The sequence below is a fragment of the Marmota flaviventris genome, chromosome X (assembly GCF_047511675.1).
Source record: "Marmota flaviventris isolate mMarFla1 chromosome X, mMarFla1.hap1, whole genome shotgun sequence".
In the NCBI taxonomy this organism is placed as follows: domain Eukaryota; kingdom Metazoa; phylum Chordata; class Mammalia; order Rodentia; family Sciuridae; genus Marmota; species Marmota flaviventris.
This window is the reverse complement of record NC_092518.1, coordinates 11,977,286-11,995,393: the sequence shown is the minus strand read 5'-3', so window position 1 is coordinate 11,995,393 and position 18,108 is coordinate 11,977,286. Positions and strand designations below refer to the sequence as shown.

The window sequence follows — 18,108 nt, the reverse complement described above, 5'->3', positions numbered from 1 at the left end:
GTAAATGCATATGGGGAGGAAACCAGCATCTTTCAGCAGATGGAAGGATTTTAGAAAGGCCAAAGGTCAGCGGAGGCCAACCTGTCGGGAATTACTGCCACAATATGCCCCAAGGGCTCCTTCTTGGTGTGTTTCTAGTGAAAGTGAACTCCAGCAGACAATTGGGATGGGGGGTGGGCAGACCATGAAGTCCTGAGCTAACCTTGGGTTGTGGCTACATTGTCAGACAGGTGAGAGTTTATTACTTTACCACAGCATATTTTGCTGCTACAATGGACTGTAGTTTTATATAGTTTTTAAAAATTGGATTTTATTATTGTTCTCTTATCTCCACAGAAGGCTGACATGTCCCCATCCCTGCTGTGCTGGAATCAAGAGTTAGCTGAGCCCCATGACTTTCTTTGGACAATTAAGTGTAAGCAAAAGTGTTGTGTGTGTGTGTGTGTGTGTGTGTGTGTGTGTTTAGCATAAGCTCAAGTGCATGATTTATCATTTTCTCTTCTTCTACCAACAACATGGACCAGCAGTGACCGATTCCACCAGCTTCAATTCTGGAGTGAAGGCAACAAAGAACAGAGCTGTGAGTGACCCATGACAGAAATTTTTCATGAGCAAGAAATAAATGTTTGCTGCTATAAGCCACTGAGACTTGGTGGCCATGTCTTACCAGGCCTGTCCTGACTGAGATAGGTGCCCACCCTTAAAATTCTCTCATTTCATCTGTACTATAGAGTACATGGATGAGACATGCCAGAACATTCCCTTCTCTATGAAACTCTTCTCAGGAAGAAAGGTTGGAAACACCTAATATTAGTTCCCTATTCCTGATATTTTAAATCATTTCTGAGACAACAAAGTGTATAATTGAAATTAAAATAAATACATTTTTTTTCTCTCTAACAAGTATATTACTGGCAAATAGCTTTTGAAATTAAACACCTATATGCTCTATTTCTCTCTCCCTGGTCCTCTAATTTTCCATCAAATAATGGAGGGTTCATTTACAACACAAACAACCTTCTGGCATTCACCCCATACACTGGTAGATCAATATAAATGAAGATTTTGATGCATGTAGCAGCTCAATTTGACTTCCTATCCTGAAATAAGGACTGTTACTAAAGCAGAAGGAATAGAAAAGGCACAACAGAAATAAGACTTTCCTTCCAAAGATTTGAAAGCAGAGATCATACCATATTATTTGCAAGAATGATACCAGGTTATCCATCATACCATTGAAGACTTTGAAATTACAGACCATTTAATCAAGTGGTTCTCAAGATGGCCCCAACCCTAGAGATTCTGATTTATTGCTCTAAAATTGGGCCCGGACATTAGAATCTAAAAAACAAAAACAAAATACTCCCCTGTGACTCTACTATGCATCTTGGGTTGAAATCTAATCCTTTCCAAAGGCTCAGAGGGATTGAGGTCACATAGCTAGTTAATGGCAGAGGTCAGGACTAAAATCTTCCATCCATGATCTTCTCACTATAATATGTTGCTTCTCAATGATTACGAGTGTTTTTCTAGAAGAGCCACTTGCTCCCATTAACTCAATTAACAGGAAGATAGCACCACCACAGCCTGAGTGTTCAAGGGATGCCTTTGTACATTTTATTTAGCAATCAGGGATTGATGTCTTTCACTAGACAGATACACAAAAGGCACTTGCTCTTCAAGGTTTTAAAACAGTCCTGTACCTTTCAACAAATCAACAAATTTGTTGAGCAGATGTCTTTCACGAAACTTGGTGCCATTATTTCAAGTGAGTGTGGGAATTTTGCTGGAGTTCAGAGGTAGTCAGGCAACAAGCTTGTCTGCTCAAGGCTACAGATACATACACTCCACCTGCTGAATCAATGTGTGTGTGTGTGTATGTGCGCGCGTGCATATATTCCATTTAAATCACACTAGTGCCAAGACAGCTGTTATCTGAATGTTGAAATGTCAGCCAGACATAGGAAGGCATCACACAGGCACACATTAAACATCTCTCCCTTTCTGTACAATCATTCTGAATCATCAATCCAGTGAAATGAGGACATTGACAACAAAGATGATCCGTGTGTGTGTGTGTGTGTGTGTGTGTAAGTAAAAAACCTCTTTCAGGAATATTTGTTGGCAGTTACCAAAGAGGTACATGCATGCAAATGAGGGTATAAATTCTTGGGCCCATTTTCAGAAGCCTGCCCCTGGACAGAAGTAACTATAGAACTCTGTTGAAATACAAAGAGGCATTTGGGGAATCTCTCTAACTTGAGTTAAGCAGGATTGGAAAACCATCTTCCAGCTATTCAAAATCATTCAGACTCAATTTTCAAAGCCTAACAGTTCTCACCAAGTATCCGCTAAAGCTGCATTTTTCAACATGGTGGCTACTTGCCATTTATGGCCTTTGAAACCTGACCAGTCTGAATTGTGATGTGCTGTATGTTATATGATTTCAAAGGCATGTTACAAAAGGAACATGTAAAATGGCTCAGTAATAAAGTTTTATAGTGAAAACATGTAGAAATTATATTTCAGAAATGGTTCTTTGTGTTAATAAAATGTGCTATAAAAATAATTTTACCTGTTTATTTTTACGTCTTAAAAATTTGGCTTCTAGAAAACTTTAAATTACTTATGTGATTTGTATTCTATTTCCACTGGATGAGATTAAGAAAATTATCTTAATGTTTATTGCACTTGATTCAAGTTAGAGATGAAAATTGTTGACTATACTTGAAGAAATTGAGGCAGAATACGCTCTTGTTGAGAACTCAGATTGCCTAAGTTCCAATTGTACTTTGTGCACCTACTATCTGTGTGTCCTTAGTATTTAACTTCATATATAAAAGTTTAATAATTATACTTCTATCCCATGGATTGCTGTGAGGATTAACTGAGCAAAATAAATGTACAATGGTCAGAACAGCATTAGGCAGGTGTGAGTACTCAATAGGTGTTCAGTATTATAAGTATCCAAACTGTATTGATGTTTCAATAATTTTTAAAGATCCTAAAGGGTTTTCCAAATTTCAACAGGCTACAGATGAAGGAGGTTCCACATTGAAGCTATAGCACATACAAAAACATTTTAGTAATATACATGAATTTGAACTAGTTAGCACTCAAAACATCCTTCTTTGTACATTATTTGGTTAAAGCTTATCATTGAATACTAGATGTATAATGATGATATATATTCCTTGGGTTATAATATAGACTCATAACATATCAGAACTGGAAGTTGAATCACTGTTCATACTATAAATGAATTACCAGTTTTCAAAGATTCATGGCACAGTGGAACACTTCCAAGGTTGAAATGATACTAAACACTCTAACCTCTCTTTGATGACTTAGAAGATACTTTCAGACTTTTCAGTAAGCCAGGGTCAATAACAAATGAAGCATGGAAGTACCAGCCAGGCACTGTCCTAGGTGATGAATGGAGCTAGCTTTCACTGCATCATGTATGTGTCAGTTAGGTAATAAAAATCGAGGATGTTTGACAAAGAATCTACACACACTGACAAAATAGCTCATTTCTGCATCTCCAGATCTGTGTTATTTGCTCTAAGTCTGCAAGGGCCCTTAATCTCTAGGATGACTTTTGCTGACCTGATTTACAATTTGACTCATGGATGCTGGAGAGTAAGCTATCACCCACACCCATCCTGATTCCACCCAAATGAAGCTGCCAGTCTGTCCCACATGTCTGCTTGTCCTTTCTAAATCACTCAGATGTAGAGAAACCAGAGAAAAAAATGAAAAAGGAAACAGTTCTATAAGTGCAGCTGAATCTTTAAGAAATCCTTAGGGTTTAAACAATGGTTTTTCCAACCCATCACTAATGACATTTGGGGCAGGACTTTGTTGTAGAAGCTGCCCTGTGCAACACAGGATGCTTAGCAGCATCCCTGGCCGCTATCCACTAGATACCCAGAGCACCTTCCCTAAGTTGTGACAACCAAAAATGTCTCCACAAGTTGCCAAAGGTCCTGGGGAGGCACAATTGGCCCCAGTTGAGTCCCACTGTTCTAAACCAATGAGAATCTACCTTGCATGTACATAAGCATCACCCAGTAGCTTATAGGAAAGGTAGATTCCTGAGCCCCATTCTCATAATATTTTGCTTCAGAAGGTTGGGGTGGAGCCCAAGAAGCTGTGGTTATAACAAGCTCCCTGGGAGGATTCTGATGTGGGTGGTCTGAAGTTCACATTCTGAGAAACATTGATCTTGCTGCCTGCATGCACACCCAGGTCAAAATCAAGGCTACAGAAAGTATGAACTTGAAAGCAAAGCAGAACCCATTAAACAAATGGGCCATGTGGTATATAAGTTGTTTGATTGTGTAGAGCTACATGTGGGAGGAATCACGTACTGAGATTAAAGAAGTTGTAGAATAGGAAAAAAAATTTTGTAACCTACCACGGGAAATTAAGAATGAGCTGAGATCATGCTGTAATTTTACCTCCTGGGAAGCACTGAATGCAGGTTAATAATGTATCTACCAAGGTCCCACGTTAATTCTTTTTCCCCTAATGAAAGATCTGAGAATTTTCAGGATTTTGTTTCAGTTCATAATAATCTGAAATTTGATTTTTAGGTTTAAACCAGTTCCAAGAAACAGCAAATGGGAAACCAAGATTCTCAGGACTTGTCAAACAGGGTCACGGTCCCTGTTTAAAGTTACAAGAGAATGGGTGAGACCAAGGCTGGGGAGCTTAGGGTGCAGAGCCTTCAGCAGGGACAGTTTGACTTGAGATGTCACTTCCTATATCCAGCCAGGTCTGGAATACTTTTGGGTGTAAAGGGGCTTGTGTTTTGCATATCAGCCTTGTTCACCAAAAGTCCAATTAAAAAAAAAAAAAGAATGCCACCAAGCTTCCATTAGTAAGTATCTAAGTTTAGATTTAGAAGCAAGCCCTGCAATAGGAGGCTAGTGCAAGCACAAACAGTTCTGCTGTAACACTTGTTTTGAAAATGTAAATTTGTTCCAACGTGATTGATATATTAGGGAACGATTTGGGCATCACATGAATTTCATGTTTGCTTATGTGCAATTTTGTCTGCAAGAAATAGGTGAATGAAGAAAAGTGCACCCAGCTGAATCGAGCCACATTTACAAAATGCACACACATACAACCCTCAAACATTTGCCTGTTACCTCAGTTCATCTTAGGAGCCACGACCATCCATATCTTGTGTTCCATGTAGTGTCTGGTTTCTGATGACCTTCCTTCTACCCCTGCATGGTAAATCACAAGCCATGACACTTCCAACACTCACTTCTACAAGCTACTTTCAGGCTTTTTCTAGATGAAGTGACATATTTATTGTCATATTTATGCATTTAGCCATACAACATGTGCAAATCTGTACTACCATTCTTACTAAGTTCCCATCTTATTTCTATGTGTTACTAAGATTTTTAGTATTGTGCCCTCAATCCCATTCATCCAATAAGCCCTGTGGTTTTTACTGAATACTTCAGCATAGCAGCATGATTTTCTAGGAACTCATTTGCCATGGTATAGCAGAAATGGCTGGGGTATATGGAGAGGTAGAAAATGCTGGTAAGGAAGCAGGAAGCACAGAAGTAAGGAAGTGAGGTTGGAAAGAAAGATGGCCAGTAAAGAGTACAATGTCAAGCACATCCTTACTGTGGGTGACTAGAGTTTATCCTCACCAGGAACTTCTGGGAAATGGTGCTAGACATCGCTCAGATGTATCCCTCCTGAGAGGCAATGGAGCTGGGCCCTGGCTGAGGGCTTCTCTTTGGGGTGTTAATTCCAGAGCACTAAGTTATCAGGAGAGCTCAAGAGGTGTAATTATGGATAGATGGAAATCTCACTGGAGTACACTGCAGTGGTAAGACCCAAGGAATATAAGTAATCTCCCTATAAGCATCTGCCATGAATGCAAAAGGAAAAACATTGTAGAAGACAAAAGTGTGTTAGTAAGAGACATTGCAAAGTCTCTCCTGATAAATCAGTGTTTCCCAAGCTTGTCTGGTACTAGAAATCAACCAAGGTTTGTTACAACACAGATTCTTGGCATCCACCCCAAATCTACTGAATCAAATTCTCCAGGGGAAGAGCCTGAGAAGCATCTTTGTGGCAAACAAACCTCCTTCACCCTGCTGATATCTTCCAAAGGTGACCATCTCACTATGGAAGCCTGAGACACTTTGCCAAATTAATAATCTGCTAGTTCTGCCAGATTCCAACTGGCCTTGGGAGAAGTTCCCATACTGGTCTCCAGAGGAGACTAAAAAGTGACTAAAAATCACTCCAGCAGAGGTATAAGGCAGTGCTCAGGATCTCCACCCTGAAATGCATCCACTCTCAGAAAACAAAGAGGTGGCAAGCTGGCTCTGGTCATTTATTTCTCTCCTTAATCTTCAAGGGCAGTAAGTGGCTTATAGAGAGCTTGAGGGACCAGGCGTGTGGGCCTCTCATTCAAGGTCACATCCTGCCCACCCACAAATAAGGTCACTTAAGGCCCCAGAATAGCTTCTCTACTCCTAGAGATAACTTGGTTTCAGGAAATTGCTGTACATTTAATCTCCTAGAGTTTAAGGCCAAGGCAATCCCACCTCACCACCCACGACTGAGCACAGACCTGGAATTCTGCAGACGGTAGGCCCATCTATAGTCAGGGTAACTCTCTTATGTATCCGCCTCAATTCTTTATTTTTCCTTAACCCAAAATATGGCTTAGTTCTGAGCCTGGTCAACTGAATAAACCCCTCATCTACAAAACTGAATGAAATAGCTTGGTGGAGAACATTGCTCTAGAGTTAATGAGTAAATAAACCTATATCTTCAGTTAAGTTCTCCATTAAAGCCTTAGAACTGCATTCAAAAAGTCCAGAAATAAAATGTCAGAGCAATGAAGCTGAAGTTTATTTTTACATGCAACAATATATGAATCAAAAGGACAGAATCATCCCTCATGGCTAAGGGGAAATGGAGAGGTCAGCCACTCAGGCTCCTTTGGGAAAATTTAAACAGCTTTGCCACTCGATTTATAATCTCATGCTTAAGTACCACCTCAGCTGCTGCTATAGAAACAGTGCTAACCTTGGACAGGGGTTTGTATTAGCCATCTGGGAAAGCAATGCTTTCTCCATTGTTCATTAGTGATGGTTCATGCTCAAACCATCCTGTGACATCTTCTGAGCAAATATTCCAACAAGAAAGGAGCCAGGTATCTGTAGCCCAATAAACATGATGAAGAATGAGAGGCTGGGAGGCTGTCCAATACTCAGAGCGAAGTATGGTGGGATCAGCCCTGAGGAAAGGAAAGGCAGAATGGTAACTTCTAGAAAGGTAGCCAGAATTTTGAGTCTACTCTTAATGACCACTAAATGTCTCTCACTTCCAGGCTCCTCATCTAAAAATTAGAGATGGTCCCTATGATCCAAGATAATGGGAGGATAAGGGAAAGTATCTAAAAAGGAAAAAAAAAAGTTCCTAAAAGGGAAATGTCTCCAAGGAGAAACAACAGCTGGAGACAAACTTTAGGCAGACTCTGGGGTATGACTGTACATCTTTTAGGGTTGAGAGCTTATTCCAGGTACTAAAGGATGCTGATAAATAGATGTTAGGAGAATATTGCTATATGCTGGATTATATTTGCTGATTGAAAACTGTGTGGAATTGACTACCACTATCATTGCTGTCATTATTGTCACTGCATGGTTGCTTTAAAATAACATTCCTTTAATACAAATGACTTTTGCTTTTTTTGAGTGTTTACTCTGTACCAGAAATAGTTCTAAGCGTTTTACACATATTAATTCATTTAATTCTCATAGTAAGCCTAAGATTGATACTAACATTACTATTATTTTGGAATTATATATTTTAAAATTCACATAAAATTAACTATTCTTAAAGTGAACAATTCAGTAGCATCTAGCATGTGAACAATAGTGTGAAAAATCACCTCTATCAATCTTGCATCCCCTTTCAATGAAAGAGGGTGAAACACCAAAGCCACACTGTGAGAGTAAACTAGGTTAAGACTGAAGGACTTTCCTGACTCCTAATAATAAGGGCTGATTTAACTTGTGCTTTAAAGACAGAGAAACACCTAATAGAAGCAGTTTTGTCTATGTCTTGGATAAAGTGCCAATAAAGAAAGTGACCAGACAACCCACATAAACCATGTTAGGAGCAGCCAAACTCTTTACTAAAAATTCCCATCTACAACTGAAAAAACAGCAAATGTGTTGTACATTCTAAAAGGGAAAATCCTTTCTGGCAAGAAGCATGGAGAATCCCCAGAGGCAAAATTTTCTGGGGATTTGAAAGCACACCTGGGACATCTTGCCATTCTTCATTTTTTCACTTTGATCTTCTTTACAGTGTGGTGAGGTGTGGTTTTAGGTATTTGCATTTTCTACCTCAAAGCAAAAATCCAGCACAAGTGAAGGCCGGGAAAAGTGTGACAGACAAGTTCACAGGAGCACACAAGTCACAATAGAAAAGATCTCATCATATAAATAACATAGATGTCAAGACAGCAATAACATCATCTCTTCACTCATTTCATGATTGTTAATGATTCATGAACTAAGTACCCATTTATGAAGCCCATGAAAGATGGCATCAATGGAAAGGGTAGAGATTTTTGTCCATTTTTTTGTTGTTGTTATTGTTGGATATTTTGAGATTGTAAAACCCATATACAAGCTGGGAAAAAAACAAACCATGAGAGGTAGTAAAGAATCTTAAAAGTCTTAAAAGTATCTACACTTCTTTTTTTCTTCCAATCTTAAGTGTGGCCAGGGGAAAGTATACAACAGGTTTATGCCCTAGAAATCAATAAACCTGTACATTCCCTCCCCCAGATTGAAGAAGGCACAACTACATCTACTTCACAAAATCTAATTTCCAACTAGGACCTAGCTGCAAGGGAGTCTGGAAAATGTAGTTTTTCCAGCTTTCCAACCTCTCCAGTACAGTACAGAAAGACTATGTAGAAAAAAAATAAGAATAGATGCTAGATGCCAATCTACTGTCTTGTTAAGAATTAGAAAGACAGAAATTTCTATTGTTCACCTCCCTCTCAAGGAAATAGTCACAGAGAAAAGTAGATATTCAAAAGCCCCTGAAGTGTCTCCAGTACTATCAACCCAAGTGCACCTGACTTTAAGTAGTGTGTGTAATATTCCTACATTTTTGGCTAACAAGTTTAGGAGAATAAGAGATAGAAGAGGCAGCCTGTGGGTGCTGTTTCTAGGGTGGAGTATTTGGGGAAGCAAGGTGATAAGTTCTTACTTGGTTTTAACTTAAATTTCACACATGGCTTTTTGTTTCCACATTCCCCAGTTCTATTTCAGTGGGATCCACAAAGCAATGGTTTGGCTGAGAGTCAGATGAGGAATAATAATACTAGGTGTGAGAATTAAATTAGAAAATGTAGAGGAAAGCACCCAAAACTCAAATATAATTTTTCCAGGGTATTAAAGAAGGGAAAGATCCTACATTCAATCACCTTCCATCCCCAGGTCCCAAGTCCACATATCTCACATGCACATATACCGTGCATGTGTGCGCATGTGTGCACGCATGTGTGCATGCACGCGCGCACACACACACACACTTTTAACCTCACCCCTGAGATAGATTGAAAGTTAAATTTTGAATCAGGAAACCTGGTTTTGATTTTCTATTCCCTTGCTGGTTGGCTCAGGCAAGTCACTTTCCCTCTCTTTGCTTCAACTTCCTCATATTGAAAAAACACTGATCCCAATATCACTATTCATTATGCAAATTAAATGAGAGAATGTCATATATGTTCTATAAGTTAAATCACAATGAAAATGATAGTTCTCATTTAGATCAGTGGATATATCCTCTATGACTTATTTCAGATGAGCAAAAGTTAAAAGCTTTGTAATGCCTAAGGTTACTTCAGGATGAAAGAAAGAAGGCTGTCAGACAAACAAAAGCATAAATGGTACAACATAATTGGAGGGCAATTTGGCTGTTTCTTTCCAGCTAGAAAATGTACTGCCCTTTAAACTGGCAATTGGACTGTATGGAATTTACCCCTAGAAATGCTTGCAAAAGTAAGCTATTTGTAAAAGAATAAAGAATGCAACGATGTTGATAGCAAAAATGGAAAAACCTATATCTGTTACTGGGAACTGGTTCAATAATTTACAGTTTTAGATACTATTCATTTTATGCAAAGAATGAATAGATCATCTGGAACGGGAAAGATTTCTAGGTTTGTTATTAAAGTAACCAAAAAAACAATAAAATGAACAAACATTATGTGTACTATGGGAGTGGGGTGAGAGAGATCCATGCAAACACACACATAGGTAAGTGAATAAAACCTTTCTGGACTGATACATATGAACTTGTTATCCATGTTTATCTTTGGAGAGAAGACTAGAAATCAGGAGAAAGGAGACTTTCACATTTCATTTTATTCCTTTCTTTAGAGTTGGAGGTTTTATTTATTATTTTTGCAGTATTGCAAATTGAATCCAGGACCTTATGGTAGGCAAGTGTTCTACCACTGCACTACACCCCCAGCCCCCCTTTTTTTATTTTGAGACAAAGTTTCTCTAAGTTGCCAAGGCTAACCTCAAATTCTTAATCCTCTTGCTTCAGCTTCCCTAGTAGCTGGGATTATAGCTGTGAGCCACCACACCCAACTGGAGGTTTTATTTTTAACCATGTACACATACTTTTTCAAAATTGGAATTACACCATAAAAGAAAACTAGCAAATAGAGTAAAAGAAAACCTTTGCGCAAGTGGGTATTGTAATAATAGGGAAATCAGCAAGAAACACCATGATACCACATGAGGTAGTGGAAATAGTTCAGTATTTGGGAAACCTATTCTGTTGGTTGACAGTCTCCTTTCCCTGGACATCCTTGTCTTTGGGAATCATGAATGGCAGAGGTAGCAGAAGAAAATAGAAATGGAGAGCCAAAGAAAATAGATATGAAAAAAATCTCAAGAATAAATGGGGAAAGTACCTGATACAAGAAGAGGGTGAGAAATCAATACATAATCACTTTCTCAAGCTGCCGTGAGGCTGTGAAAGGAGACATACCTCCAGGGTCAATTTTTTATTTTCATACATAGAGTTTGTATTTAAGTGAATATTTTCACCATAAGGAGGCTGTGAGAGAATCATATATGTCTTATTAGCTGAGGATTCTAGAAGATAGTAGATATGTAATCTTTTTACAGAAGACTCCTGTTGTTCTTAATATTTATATAGCTATATTTACACAGATGGGTGCCAGCACAAAAGAGAAAAACTTTCAAATCTGTGCAGACCCAAGCTGTAGACACCACTTACAAAAATATGTAAGCAACCATGCCCCTCTTGTCTTCCAGAACCTGGCTCTAGGAGATGTTAATAAAATGCTATCCAAAAAGGAGATTCCATGGTAACACAAGGGTGGTAAAAACTTGAATAACCAAAGTTGAATAGGTTTCCTAACTGTGGAGCATCTAGGTTCCTCTAACATATTCAGTGTGCTTTGAATCCCAAGAGGGTGTAGCATGGTATGCAATGCCTTGAAGACTTCTGGTGTGGGGAATCCTTTCCTTTAAACATGGTATTGGACTGGTGGGTTTTAGAATGTGCTTTGGAAAGTTGATTTATTCAAGGTGTCTTCTTCTCTATTTTTTTTTAAAGAGAGAGAGAGAGAGAGAGAGAGAGAGAGAGAGAGAATTTTTTAATATTTATTTTTTTTAGTTCTCGGCGGACACAACATCTTTGTTTGTATGTGGTGCTGAGGATTGAACCCAGGCTGCACACATTCCAGGCGAGCGCGCTACTGCTTGAGCCACATCCCCAGCCCTTCTTCTCTATTTTGAGACAAGAGAATGGGCATGGGAATTAGAAGCTATGCCATGGAATTTTGTACCCCACAAATCATTTCAGTATATGGATTAAGGCAAAAATTATAAAAGTCAGGTGTTGTAGTTCAATAAAAACCTCCAAATTCTCACTATCCCTTATTATATGTGTACTGGAATTTATAAATTATACATTTCAATTCCTTCATTGTACAATTAAGGAAATGGAGCCCTGGATAATCCTAAATGAAGAGGGAATGGCTCTAGCAGTTCAGAGATGGGACTCTGGAGCCAGAATGCCTGGGCTCAAATTTCAGCATTCTGCAAGACCTTGGGTGAATTGCTTGACCTCTCTAGGCCTCCATTTCCTCATTTGTAAAATGAAGCTAATAGTAGTCTCTACTACATAGGACTGTGATACAGATTAACTGGAGTTGTTTTCGTAAGACACACAGAACAGTACCTGACATAAAGTAAGTACTAGGTAAGTGTTTTTTAAAGCGAAATAAAGTCACAAGGACATGAAGGTCCTAAACTAGAGCATCCTCACTCCAATATTACCATTCTCATATAACATTTCCACACTAATGAAACAGTCATTTTAAGAAGTGAAACTGAAAAGATAATGGTTTGGCCATCATCAAAAAGCCAATATGAATGGGAGGTTAATAGGCCCACCATTGCCAGAGCAAATCCCAAGAATTTAAATGACTTTCCCCTTCACAAACAGAGTGTGTCCTGTCATTGAAAAAAATATACATGGGCCGAGAAAGCAAGCGATGCATTGATTTTTTTTTTCTTGCCAGCCTTAAGGATCTAGAAAGATTAGATCATTTTTTTAAAAAGAAATTTTGTTGTAGTCTGCATTGGAAGGTAGAGAGGCAGGGACTGTAGACTCACTCCTGGAGTTACAAAAAGGGAAGAGTCAAAGTGGAATAGTCAAAAGTGCAGATCAAAGGAAAATGGGGTGTGTTTCTGGCAGGTAGGTGGATAAAGTTTAGCTATAAAGATGGGCTGAGGTCCCCCACCCCTTTTAAAATTTGTTCTAATGCCAGTGCATTGGACAGGTTAGAAAGCTCTGACATTCTTAAATGCAGGCTGTTCTTAAGTCAAAGGGCTTTAGTTGCCTACTGCTGGCACTTGAGTTTCAGCCTGAATGCTGAAATGCACATTTGCTAACTGGAGCATGGAGAAGGTTCCAGACAGAAAGGGGGCAGGGAAGAAGGGGAAGGAAGGGAAAGGGTGAAGAGAATGCCTGCTTATCCACTGCCCTCCCTTCTCTCTCCCCAATTTCAAAGGGTAAAGCTGGGCAGAGCCAATGAACTGCCCATGAGATGGTGTTCAACTGACCTTCCTGAGTAAATCTGCCCCTCCTAATCTTTGGAAGGAAACTTCCAAATATTTGGTGAAGAGAATGAGACATTACTGGTGTAGGAAGAAAAAGATGGATGGGCCTGAGGAAATGAATGGGCTCTTTTGATTTTTTGAGCTGACATAAGGCATCAATTTAGGGAGGTGTTTAAAAGGTTGGTCTGATATTGAACATTGAGGCTAAAAAATAAAACAATTAACTGAGCTCAATAAACTCTCCACCAAACAATTGAAAGTAGAGTCATAAACACCAGAAGCAACTCCATGTGAAAACTGCTTTCTTTGAAGGTGTGCCAAAGATTCCTAGTATTCCCAAACAGACCTTCATTTTCTCACAAGGACAGTGATCATATTTTATGAACCCCAAATATGTATATTTGGTTGCTCACTGAGATGAAATGTCTGAAATTATAACTGTCCTGGAACATTCAAGACCTGTGCTTACCCCATTCACATATCTTTGTCTTCCTTTCCCCCACCTTGGCTGTGGTTTTAGGGAAATAAATTTCTGCATGTATTCCAATCTCTTTTTTGATCTCCCCAAGAAGGGCCCTAGTCTATTTCTATATCTCCATAAACCAGGAATGCAGCAGAAGTTCCTTAGAAAGCCATAACAAGACAGGTAATTTTATAACACGTTTATCATTTAATTCTCCAAATAACGTTGAAAGCAGGCATTATAATTTCCATTTTGGATTGAAACAACAGAGCCTGTGAGCCTTCAGGGGCCCACTAAAGAAGATCCCATAGCTGATAAGTGGTGGAACCAAGATTCAAATCCCCGTCTACCTAATGCAAAAGAATCCCACACTTGTCCCCATGCCATGCTGCCTCAAACTCTTGTCATCTCTCTGTTGAAGGAGGTGACAAAATCTGCAGAGACATAAAGTTCCTGTTGTGGCATCATGTAAGCTCACAGACTCCTTTCCATAGCTTCACTTAGAAAGGGAGCTGTGGTCCTAGCTGCTTATTGCTGATGCTGCTTCTTCAGAGTAGAAGTTCTAACTAGACATCTCAGGAGGAAACATAGCCAGACATTACAACAAGCAACAATAGGATCAAAGTTGGGGCATTTTTATGAATCCTTTTCTCCCCCTCTACAAGCTTCAGATGACAAATACACAATAAGATGTAATCAGAATCAAGGAAGGCAAAAGAAACCTGATCTCAGCCTAGCAAACATTCACTTCAGTCATCTGGATTCCCCAGGTTTATGGCTTAAGGAAACAATTGCATCCAATGCTCCAGTGTGTGCTGTTTGCTTTCCATGCCTCAAAGCCCCAGCTTGTGAATCATCTCTAAAAGCCCAGACTGGGAAAGGGACTGGCCTTCCTTTCCCAACTACTAGGGGATTAATTTCATCATGCCACTTATCCTGATTATCAGTTCACACATGTGCCTCAGAATGCTTCTCAACAGAAAATCAAAGTGGCTTCCAAGCACAGTAAAAGTCACAGACTCAATTCCAAAATTACAATTAAAACAGCAAAATACACTCATACTTGAAGCCAGAGAAAATCCGCATTATTAAACATAGTCCTTTCTTAGGATTCTAATCATGCTTAGTATTTGCCCATTGCATGAGGCCCATCTCCTTTCTGAGCCCTGGATGACAATGTGTGAGAACTGATGGTGTTATTATCTATTTCAAGTCCACTAGGTATCACAGAGGATAGTAGGGACAGGGTCCGTGCCCAGATCCCTTTTACCAGACTTGTGCATAAATTCCTCTAGCTGCTGTGAGTGGTAGCTGCTCGTGGCTCACAACTTCCCCCCTTCTTAGGAGAGTTACCCTTGGATGATGAGAGGCATCTTGCCTGGAAGGTAAGTTGCTTCTTTCCCATGGGTGGCTCCCAGCCGTTGACTGATGGATACAGCTACAAAAGCCCTTTCCCTAAGGATCAAAGCAAAGCTAGGCTCTATCTGAGATCATGTTCCAGCTCAGCCATCTTGTTATCCACTCAGCTTCCTTCAAACCCCTGAGAGCTCTCCCCCAATAATTACATGCACTAGAATCCCTATCTCAGATGCTGTCTCTAGGGAACCTGATCCAAGACACAAAGTTAGAAATAAAGAAGCAGTAAGAGCAAAACCCCACAATAGGCACCCCACAACAGCAAGATTCCAGATACAATGCAGTTGGTAATGAGTTGTGCTTTCAAACAGGGGCAAAGTAACACCTTTATTTGCAAGTAGGGGATAGAATGAATCTGGAGGGAATGGTGAGGCAGGGGACTGGGAAATGGCAAGCAAGCCATGCTCCCTGGGTCCCCCAGTATTCTCCTAGCCCAATTTCTCCAGATAAGTCAATGAAAGAGTGCCAGGAGATACTTGGAATATCCTAGCCATCCACAGGACCCATAATTTTCTCCCCATTAATATTCAAGCCAGAGAGGACCACTGTCACAAGAGTCTACAGCCAGTGCTAAAACAGATTTAGGTCACACAACTAGATTCCTGGATCTCCTGGCCAAGTAGATATGTAGAGTTTGCCCAGTGTTTCATTAACCTTATTGGCATGGCATTTTGTTTGCATATCTTACCCTCACCAATTACTATCCACAAAATTTTCTAAATCTATACATAAACACAGGGAGAAGAAGCCAAGTATAAGCCTTCAGTGTGTGAGTAGGTTAGAAAACCTCACTTAATTGTCCAAAGAAAGAGGACTTCGGGACAAAAAGATATTTCTACACTGCTATTGTTTGCATAAATCAAGGCTAGGATTGCTTTGACATTTCTCCACAATCACTCTGATTTCATCACTGAAGTCTGAGCTTGGCTGAATACCTTGTTTGTCCAGCTGTTCAGAGGACATTGGTCCTGTGGCTGAGTAAGAAGTTGTGCTCCATTTGTGTACAATGTGTCAAAATGCATTCTACTGTCATGTATAACTAATTAGAACAAAATTTAAAAATTTTTAAAAATTTAAAAAATTTTTTAAAAAATTTTAAAAAATCATCAAAACAATATGGCTTGTGTTATTTGCTACTCCCAAACCTAGACATCACAGATAAACACCAAATTATGCCATGAAAAGACTGAGACTATAGTAAGTAGAGTGCATAGCAAGAACCTCTTGACTGAAAAGCCCTGAATTGCAAAATAATGTGCTATTGTATGCCCCAAGCTTTGAGTTATCCCTTGTGAGAATCGTCCCCATTACTCTGTGACCTTAGGGAGAGGCAATATTTTATCATAGGATGAATCAGATGGAGGCAGGTGTGGGAGGTCATCAAAGGACTATCTCTCTGCCTTCTTTAAAATCCCTGTGGGGACAAGATCAACCAGTTCAATGAGGTAGAGTTTCTACTGCAAAGACCACATTGGAGAATAATTTGACAATACCTAAAAAGCTGAAGAGGAACAAATATTTTGATCCAGAAACTTCATTTCTAATTTTATACCCTAAACAATAGTTATCAGTGCTGGCTGTACATTGGAATTATCTGTATATTGGAGAGCTTTAAAAAAATCACTGGCTCCCACCTCCAGTGATTCTGATTTAATTGGGCTGGATGTTGCCTGGCGGTGGGACTTTTCAAAGGTCCCTAGCCAATTCTGATGTGTAGAAAAGATTAAGATCCTCCCCTAAAGACCTTTCTTGCCCATATGCCATAAGGACATTTGACATAATTGTGGCAGCGTTGTTTGTAGGAGCAAGAAATTGGAGGTAACATAAATATCCCTCAATAGGAGAGTGCATAATAATTGTACTATATTCATGTAATAACATTCCCCAGGAAAGTTAGAGATAAATACAGTAAAACCCTGAGTATCAATACATTTCAGACATAGAGTTACAGAATGATACATATAGTGTTATATTCATGCAAAGTTCAATACTTTTAAAATATATACATATATAGTGATGATAGTAAAACATGGTGAGGAGTGATAGATACAAAAATTATAATAATAATTAACTTTGGGGAGACAGGGTATAATCGGATTAGGCAGGAAAAATTGGGGCTTTGGATTCTAATCATAACATTTCATTTCTTTGAACAAATATGAAGCAGGCATGGGAGAAATGTTATCTTTGGTAGAAGTGAATGATGGATACATTATGTTATTTTCTATTTCAAAGCTTGCACAATAAGTATTTGAAGTTATAGAACATAAAAGTGATCAAGTAGATAAAATGACTCAACATATGCATAAGGCCCAAATTCATCATAAACAGAGAGCAGACATAGCAACTCCTTAAAAGAAACCAAATAAAACCTTGAAGAACTTTCACTACTTAGCCTTTATTAAGACCCCAGGAAAAAGCTCCAAAGCATTAGCTGCATACTATCAAATGCTGCTGGGAGTATTTAAAAGGAAAAAGCACCTGTCAAAAGAAATGAACAGGCTACTGTATACTTTGCATGTTCCCATCCATTCAGTGAATAGTTCTTTTTTGAAAACCTATTGTACACCAGTACTGAATGAGGTGTAGGATTTCTCTTTTATCTCTCCCCAATCATGAACCTAAATGACCATGAGTTTTCTTTTTCATTGGTACCGTTTGCAAAACTGTGCTATGAACCACAGAAATGATTTTTCTTATGCCAGGGTTTTCCCATTTTGGTTTAAGGGCATCAGATGTCTCCAATTATCTACATGGAGGGCTGTGGAATGAATAAAAACAAACAAACAAACAAACAAACAAAAAAAGTCCTGCAAACAAACTTACCTCTTAGAGAGAAATTATATATATATATATATATATATATATATATATATATATACACACACACACACATACATATATATAGACACATATTTATTTATAAATATATATATATATATATATATATATATATATATATTTATATACACACATATGTGTGTGTATATATTTATGGAAAATGGAATCCTGAGAATGGAGGGAGGGCAGTGAGCAGAGGGAGAC

General features: G+C 38.9%; 1 protein-coding gene across 2 annotated transcripts in view; it reads right to left on the bottom strand.

Annotated features, from left to right (window-relative positions):
• The window catches only part of Nhs (NHS actin remodeling regulator), a 330,401-nt gene that overhangs the window by 197,471 nt on the left and 114,822 nt on the right, over positions 1-18,108 (bottom strand). The gene's annotated exons all lie outside the window — the stretch shown is intronic.